Raw genomic sequence first — 9,079 nt, 5'->3', positions numbered from 1 at the left:
TCATGCATGAGAGCTGGGCTCGGCTCTGCTTTTTGTCTTTCTTTCTTTTTTCTTTTTCTTTTTTTTTTTTTTTTTGGAGATATATAGGATTTTTCTATGTGTAGCCTTGGCTTCCTTGAACTCCATCTATAGACTAGGCTGGCCTCAAACTCACACAGATCCACTTGCCTCTGCCTCCCTGAGTGCTGGCATGCACACCACCATTCCCAGCTGCTTTTTGTTTTTCTAATACATGCTTTTGCTGTGTACCTCAAACTGGCCTTAAACTTAATCGCAGTCCTGCCTCATCCACCAAGTGCTGGGATTACAGCTGTGCACACTACACACAGCTGTTCTTTGTTAGAAATAAAGGGTCACTTTCTAATACACAGTTCCATTGAACTCAACTCCTAAATTTATGGAATTGAGGTTCAAAGCATCTTCTCCCTCTCCTTCGTGGTGCTGGCATTGAACCTAGAGCCTTGTGTGTGCTGAGCCTGTGTTCTTCTTCCACTGTAGTACAGCATTCGTCCTGAAATTCAAAACTCAACGCTGAGGTGGATAGCTTAGTCAAGCGCTCACTGTGTTGACTTCATCCACAGAACCTGTGTGAAAAAAGCTAAGCGTGATGGCACCTGTTTATAATCCCTGCTCCAGCCTAGCTTACATGGGAGCTCCATATCTACTGAGAGACTGAACAAAAAAGGTGCCTGGTGCCTGGAGGTTGACCTCTGGCCTCCACATGCCTGCACATAGATATGATGGAACATCTACTCATACAGAACACACACAGCATTTAGGAGTTAAGGTAATACCGAGTCCTACAAAATTGCTGTTTCTGAGAGTCAAAACCATACAAATTATTAATACTGTATGCTCAATGTAAAATTTTGTTTTTATACGTATTTTTATTATATTTACATTTTGTCTCCATTGTAATCCCGTCTTCCTGTTCCCACCCTCCCTCCCACTGCTGCCATATTCCCCTCCTCTAGACCTCTGACAAGTGGGGTCCTTTTATTTTAAATTATGATTTCTACCAATTAGGAGAAACTGAAGAGTAAGACTGGATAGCTTGTTTAGATATTTTACAGAACAAATAAATGGAAAGAGGTGGTATGGAAGAAATAGGGTGTAGAACAGGGTGCAGAGAGGAAAAGAGCTAAGACGTAATTGAAGTGTTTGGTTTGGTTTGGTTTTTCGAGACAGAGTTTCTCTATGTAATAGCCCTGGCTGTCCTGGACTCACTTTGTAGACCAGGCTGGCCTTGAACTCACAGAGATCTGTCTGCCTCTGACTCCCAGAGTGCAGGCATTAAAGGTGTGCGCCTCTGCGCCTGGCTGTAATTAAAGTTTTTTACAGTCTAAAGTTTTAAGAGCATAATCAGCTGCTGAAAATGAAGTATGGACATAGATGAAATGAGACCAAGAGATGCTGAGCCAGTTTTTTAACTGTGCTTCTGACGGCTGCCATATGGGCTCCTTGAGAGCAAGGCTTCTATGGCTGGAGCTCCTGTGCTCAGTGTTCAGCGGCTCCTACGGCTGGAGCTCCTGTGCCCAGCGTTCAGTGGCTTCTACGGCTGGAGCTCCTGTGCCTAGCGTTCAGCGACTGTTAGCTTGTTATTTCACATCGAGACAGGAGCATCCGCAGACCCAGCACTGGTTATGAGCTACTGCTTATAGCCATGACTATAGCTGCCCCCACCCCTTTTGTGTGTGCTGTGCTTAAACTCAAGGTCTTACGCGTCCACTAGGCAGGTGCTTTACCACCCTTCAAGTTGCAGCATTTTTGTTGTTTTACAGACAGTCTCACTGTGTAGCCTGGCCTGGTATCAGGTTCATAGTCCTGGCTCTACCTCCAGTTTATGTGTCCATTCAGACCTGGCTTCCACCAACATTCCCAGCCTCTCACAGTATTATCCCCCGAACTTTGTCAAATGTACTAAGAACGATCAGTGCTTACTGTGTACCTAATAGCCAACTTCTTGAGACTCAAAACAGTTTGATGGCACATGCTTTTAGTCCCCAGCATACAAGGTGTGCTGAGGCAGGAGGATTTGCTTGAGCACAGGGAAACACATGGATTTGGATGTTATTCTTTGGGTAACTGTGTTCTTAGGTAAGAAAGAGTGAGGAAAGTTATGGCCTCCAGTCACAGTAGGAATTTCTCTAGCAGAATGATAAAAGCAGCCAGAGTTGGTTTTATAGCCTGAAGGTGGTAGGGGACAAGAGGTTTGCTTGAGCTGCAAAGTTAGCTTAGGCAAAATAGTAAGAGCATATCTTTATTAAACTGGCTGTCCTGGACTCACTTTGTAGACCAGGCTGGCCTTGAACTCACAGAGATCCACCTGTCTCTGCCTCCCAAGTCCTGGGATTAAAAGCATGGGCCACCACTGTCTGGCCCTAAACTGACTTTTAAAAATACTAAATAAAACGCCAAGGGGATAGCAAGTTTAAAGAGCCATGATGTGGGGCTGGAGAGATGGCTCAGAGCTTAAGGGCACTGACTGCTCTCCAAAGATCCTGAGTTCAATTCCCAGCAACCACTTGATGGCTCACAACCAGCAGGTGTACATGCAGGCAGAGCACTGTATACACAATAATAAATAAATCTTTTTTTTTCTTAAAGCCATGTTGTGTAGCAAGACCTGGAAGAGGAAAATTACTGCCTTAGTTAGCATGCTGTTCAGTGTTTAGAGGTTTATGTACAGCATGTAGACATGTTCCATAATTTGCTTGGACGTCACAGAAGTCTGGGAGGGAAAATAAACTTCCAACTCCCATTTTCAAGGAGAGACCTGGGAAGAGCTATGCTCAGGATCTTGTAGGAAGGGTGGCTTGAACATCAGACACTGGATTATCTCTCTGCACTCGCCACACGGATGCCAAAGAGACACTCAGTGAGCAGGCTTGATTCTGTTGAAAGACCTCCTGTGTTCCCAGCTTGTCCCTTTTCTTGGTTCTCTCAGCAGGGTCTCACTATGCTGCCTCTGTTGGAGGTTGGTCTGATGTATTTTGATGCTAATTACTGCTTGCTGTCTCTGCCCCACCTGTACTTTGCCTACGAGTTTGACCAATAAAAGGCCATCACACCTGAGCAGGGCTAATGGGATAGGCCTGGCTAAGGTTCCCAGGCTTGGGGAAAGAGAGAGAATCTTGAGGAGAGGCCAGAGGAGGGGAGAGGAGAAGGCTGTGCCATGGGTTAGGTGGAGGACAAGCACATGTCGGCCTGCATGGAGACTTGGCCCAGATGAAGAACTTTAGCAGGTATTTGGGATTTTGGATGGGAGGCAGCTTGATAGAAATTATTAGAAGCAGATGGCATAGGATTGGGGCAGGGATCACATACCTGTCCCACTATGGGAGGTAGTTTAGGGGACTAATATCTGCCCTGCCCCAGGTTAATTAGGCTATTTTAAAATATAACAGGTGTCTGTGTCTTGATTGGTTGCCAGCAGGTTAGAAAATACTGCTGTAATAATAATTATAGGCCTAATAATAAATATTACTAGGCCATACTGGTAAATTAACCACAACATGTCTCGTGAGTAGATGGAGGGACCGACTTTGGGCATGTGTCCTCATTGAACACATCATCATGTTGCTTTATCTGAAATGTCACTTTCTCGGCTGCTTTGTTAGCCAACAACTTCCAAAAACCATCTGTGTTTCTGCTGGGTCAGTGACAACGGAAGACATTCCTCTTTGAGGACAAAAGCCACACAAGAGAAAAGAAACAGGTGAGCCTTTCTCTTTGATTCTTTACCAAACTAATAAGGAACAAATGAACCATTTTTTGTATTATCTTCTTGTTCAAGGTGGCAATACTGAGCACCTCCTGGTGACAGGGAGGGACCTGGGTCCTCTGTATTAGTTTCTTGGGGTTGAATTAACTGACCTCACAGAGTTAGTTCAAACATGGGTTATCATGGGCTGGAGAGATGGCTCAGAGGTTTGGAGGTCTGGCTGCTCTTCCAGAGGTCATGAGTTCAATTCCCAGCACCCACATGGTGTACTTCACAACTGTCTGTCACTCCAGTTCCAGAGTATCTGCCACCCTTGCACAGACATGTAGGCAGAACAGCAGTGCACATAAAAATATCTCTTAAAGAAGAAAGAGAGAGAGAAAGAAAAACGGGTGTCATCAGCAAGGCCGGCTGTTTGTGTCTGTGTCTTGCACTTTGAGCACATGGCCTGGTTCCTCTCTCCCTGTCTTCCACGTTGTAATGCAACTGTAGCTGGCTCTCATCTCATAACACACTAGTAACAGAAAATAGACTAACATAATGCCCTTAGTTCAACAATTTACTGCGATTAGGCAGATGGGCTTTTCCACATTTGTTTTCTCCTGCTTCCCTTTTAACTAGATGATGCTTATTTTTCAGTCCTACCCAGGCATTTGCTTAGGCACGCCGACTTTCTTTACTGAAATCTGTAGCACCACCTCTACCGTGCAGCTAACACTGACTGGGTCTAACTGTTTACCCCCTAGACTGTGTGCTGTGGTAGTTCCCATGTTACAGCCTCCCAAAGGCCAACATGATAAAGGCCTCCCTGTACAGCTATTAGGAAATGGTTGAACCTTGAAGAGGTGAGGCTGGGTGGAGGCAGTGAGCCTGTGGAGTGTGCCTCTGAGGGAGCTATTGGGAGCCATGGCCCAGTCCTATTTCACTCTTTACTAAAGCAATGCCAAACAGCCATGGAATGAAAGCCCTGAACGTGAAAACTAAGATAAAGTTGTTGGCCTTCCTGCGGTTGATTTCCTCTGGTGTTTTGCCACATTAATGGGGAAGCTGGCTAGCAAATAACTTACAAATAAGCCTTTTGAGAGAAGGGATCATTTGATATATTTTTTTTCTTTTTAAATATTTAGGGGCTGGAGAGATGGCTAAGAGCGTTTACTGCTCTTTCCTAAGGACCTGGGTTCAGTTCCCAGCACTCACATATTGGCTCACAACCACTCGTAACTCCAGTCCCAGGAGATTTGAATCCGTTTTCTGACCTCTGACAGGAGGCACCATGTAGCTCTGGCTGTCATGGATCTCACTATGTAGACCAGGCTGCCCTCAAGTTCACAGAGATTCTTCTGCCTCTGCCTCCTGAGTACGTGAACTAAAACTGTGCATCACTATTACCTGTACAACTCTTAATTGAGGCATGGTCTGTCTCTGCAGCCCCTAGCTGGCCTAGAACTCACTATGTAGCCTAGGATCCTACAGGATCATGGAGATCCTATACCTTGGGCTCTGACGTGCTGAGATTATAGGCATGCCCACCATGCCTTGCCAGGAATCATTATATTAATAGTTAATAATATTAATTTTGTTAACATAATTATATTAACTATATATAATTATGTTAATATAATAATGATAATATTAGCATAATGAAATAACAAGTATCATATGTCTGTAGGCTTTACCTTTTCCAAGCCTACTGTATTTGGGTTCTTTAATGCTTATATCTCCCTTGTAGGAGAGAAAGGAGGTTTATGGGAACAGGAGAAGTAGACCTTTTTGCACTCGGTTCCTGGCAGTGATTCCCCTGGCGTAGTCGGCAGGATTTCAGCAGACCAGCAATTTCACCAAAGCTGCTGCTGGACCTGGAACAGCAGCTGGAACCCGGAGCCCCGAAGCGTTCTCTTGAGCGTTCTCTCTAGGAGCGTCTCAAAGTGGAGTTATGAACAGCCAAACAATACCAAGACCGCCCCCCCCCCAAAAAAAAACCCAGCCTCCTATTTTGGGCTCACATATATCTCTTCTCAGAGTCTGTTCTAAGATGTGGTTCAGCCGGCAAAAACCAATCCCCTCTCCTCCCAAGTTTGACTTCTAAGAGGTTAAACATCACCTGTTCTCTCACAAGTCTGTTTCCTATCCCACACTTGGGATCAAAACAAAACCATGTTTACATCCACCCCGTGGTTACTGCATCATTTCTCTCCATGGTGGCAGTATTCATGGGACAGATGATCTAGTTTTATTGCCCCTTGGAATTTGTTCTGTGACCCACTAAGTTTAACCAGTGCCATCAGCATGAGCACAGGAGTGGAATCACTTATTCCCTCAGATCATGGTGGGCTCGCCAGTGGCCACACAACTGAACCCAATAACTTCCCCTCTGCCACGTAGGGTCTCATGAGTCCCTAACCCATCCATGAAAGGCCCAGTCTTGTACAGGAAAGTCGTTGAGGCTTGGACAGGCTTTTGCCTAATGCTAACTCTGCTGAAGTCTCACTGGTCACGTCACATCTCTGCACTTCCTCCTCCCACGTGGACCTTCACTGTGCTGATCCGCTGTGTGTATCATTCTCTCGCATCTGTCCTTGGCAGACACTGTATATGTTGCCACACTGTGCGCCATCTGTGCATCCTTCTTTCCTGCACCCACTGTGTGCACAGCTCCAGCCTGGTCCTTTCTTTTTCTTAGGGACATTTGCTTGTCCTGTGGGATGGCTGCTGCACATGTCTGAGCTATGAGTCTTCTCCCACATGACATGGGAAGGATTCTCAAGCACACAGACCTCTGGAGCTGATGCATTTATGTGACAGTTCCCAACAAAGTCAGATGCATACCTTTCTCCTCCAGTTTACAACCTGAGGGAGCCAGAGTCCTGTCCTGCTTGCAAGGTGGCCTGTTCTGATGCTGTCTGCTTGACTGCAGGGAGAGGAGGATTGGGGTGGGGCTTTCCAGAGAGTCATGGGCATCCCCAGGAAGGATGTGCTGTTTGGATGTGATGGGCATCCGGGGTTGCCAGCTGCAGGACAGTGACTTAATTCAAGCTACTATGTGGCCACTGCTGGGGTGGATCTCCTGCAGGAAATTTCAGATGTCTCCTCTGGGCCTGTGGCCTTTCTCAGATGTCACAGTTGTAGGGACTTGTACTCCTGGCATCTTCTGCCTCCAGTAGGGCTCCCTCTTACCCTATCCCTCTACCATCTCCTCCTATCCCGTCCCAGGACCACCAACTGCCCCAGGAGGCTTGGCAGTTATTTTTTGAAAGAGCTGGCTGCAGTGTCTGTTCCGTGTAGGGCTCCAACAGGCCCAGGACTTTGAAAGGTGTCCTCAGCTTTGTGTTATGACTCTTAACTCCACAACCTGCATCCTTGGGCTGGTCTTGGATTCTTCTTGTCATCACTGGGGAGCAGAGAGAGGTGTACAACTGTCTGAAGAGCACTGGGAAAGAGGTTTAGGGGTGACCTATGCCCAGTCTGGGAGCCGTCCTTCCAGGTGTGTCAGCACTTGTACAGGCCTCTACCTGCCTGGTTCCTATCCCCAGCTTTTAGAGTCTGAGGCTCCGGTTCTCAGCCACAAGTCACCCCGAATTGTGGGATCCCTTCATGGATGAGTGGGTGTGCCTGACTTCGGCGGTTCATGGTGCAGTTCTGGTTTCTGGTCCTGGATGTGTTTGTAGCCTTTACCCTCTTGGCACCAGAGGTGCTCAGAGCCACCTGCAGTGTGCCTGTCACTGCCCCTCAGTGTGCTGTGGTCCCTGTGGCAGGTCCTTCAGGGTTGATGACGTCAGAAGCTCTGTGGTGGATCTACTGGGCAGTGCCTTCCCCCTGCCCCCAGCCACAGCGACTTTCCCCAGCAAAGACAGAAGAAGCTGGCCCAGGTGCCTCAGGGGTAGAAACAACCTTCCTCTTATTCCTTCTTTGTGGTGTGCTGGCCTGAGGGGAGGAGACACAGTGGGGGTGGAAGACAAGGTGAAGGCAGAAACATCAAGCCCATTGCCTTGGTGGATGCCGTGGTCCCTGGCAACACCTGTTTAACAGCTTCCAGTACTAAATGAGCAGCCAGCCTGGCAACAAGTCCTGACAGAAGTCCTTGGCTCCTGTTTTGTATCTTGTACTCCTAGGACTGCTGGGAAGGGCTCCATCCCTGGCCCCACCCCACACCCCCAGCCTCCTTCTCAAACTCTCTCACACCTCTAATTACACACTGAATGGTTGTGCATGGCAATCTTAACGCCTAATCTTGGTTGTCAGTTTGACACACCTGGGGAGAGGGAATCTCATTTGAGACTGTCCTGTCTGTGGACCATCACCTTGCTGGCTAATGGATGTATGGGGACCCAGCCCACTGTGGACGTTACCATTCCCAGTAGCTGAGAAAGTCTGAGAAAAGGGAGCCAGTACGTTCTGTTCCTGTGTGGTCTGTGCTTTAAATCCCTGCCCTGAGTTCCTGCCCTGGCTTCCCCTGATGAACTGTAACCTGTAAGGTGAACTCCCCAAAGTGGGGTGGGCAGGTTAAGGCTCACAGCAAAGGAGACACTTAACCGTAGTTAGAACTGTCGCAGAACCCACACTGCAGGGTCAAGGCAGCGAATGTTCCAGAAGCCTGTGGGCAAGCATGGTGTTGCAGAGGGGATTTCAAGATTGAGAGTGGAGCTTCAGCTGGGAGTGTTGGCTTCAATGGTTTGTGCTGGAGAAGCATTGGAGCTGACTTGACAGTGGCAACTCCTCCAGAGACGACTCCAGAGCCCTTGAGGGCCCTTAAACATAGTGCGTTTTCCTGCCAAGGCTCGGAAAGCCCAACAACTTGGCCGGACCAGTTTTGTTTTGTTGTTTGTTTGTTTGGTTGTTTTTTTCCTTGTCTTCTCTGTTGCCCCATCCTATCCTCCTGGATACACAGAAGACCTGAGCTCTCCTCCTAGGCACCTCCACTGGGAGTCTCAGGAGCTAAGTGCCCTGCTCCTAACAGCTGACAAGCACCCCCTGCTGTTTGAAGGGAGGTATGACCAAAGGCCACACTACTGCTCTTTACAGTTGTGAACGAAGAGCTTGAGAACCCCTCCTCACCCCCACCCAGGAAGGAGGTTAGGTAGCTCCATGGTCACAGTGAGGCACTTCCCGGTGGCCTAGACCCACTGGCGTGCTAATAAGCAGTGGCTGATGGCCAGCTAGTATTTCATGTGGGTGGGGAAGTGATGACCACGGTCCTTAGTCACAGTGCACAACAGCTGCTGGCCACACGGGGATCTCCAAGTCAGCTCTTTAGACTACTTCCTCCAGTGGTCCCAGGTCTACTTTCATAGCTGAATGAAAAAAAAAAAAAAAGAAATACAAGAGAAGGTTACACCTCCTAGGTCTGGGGGAGCAAGT

This window comes from Acomys minous (assembly GCF_964271855.1).
Source record: "Acomys minous genome assembly, chromosome: 9".
Taxonomy (NCBI): Eukaryota; Metazoa; Chordata; class Mammalia; order Rodentia; family Muridae; genus Acomys; species Acomys minous.
This window is presented reverse-complemented; position numbering follows the sequence as displayed.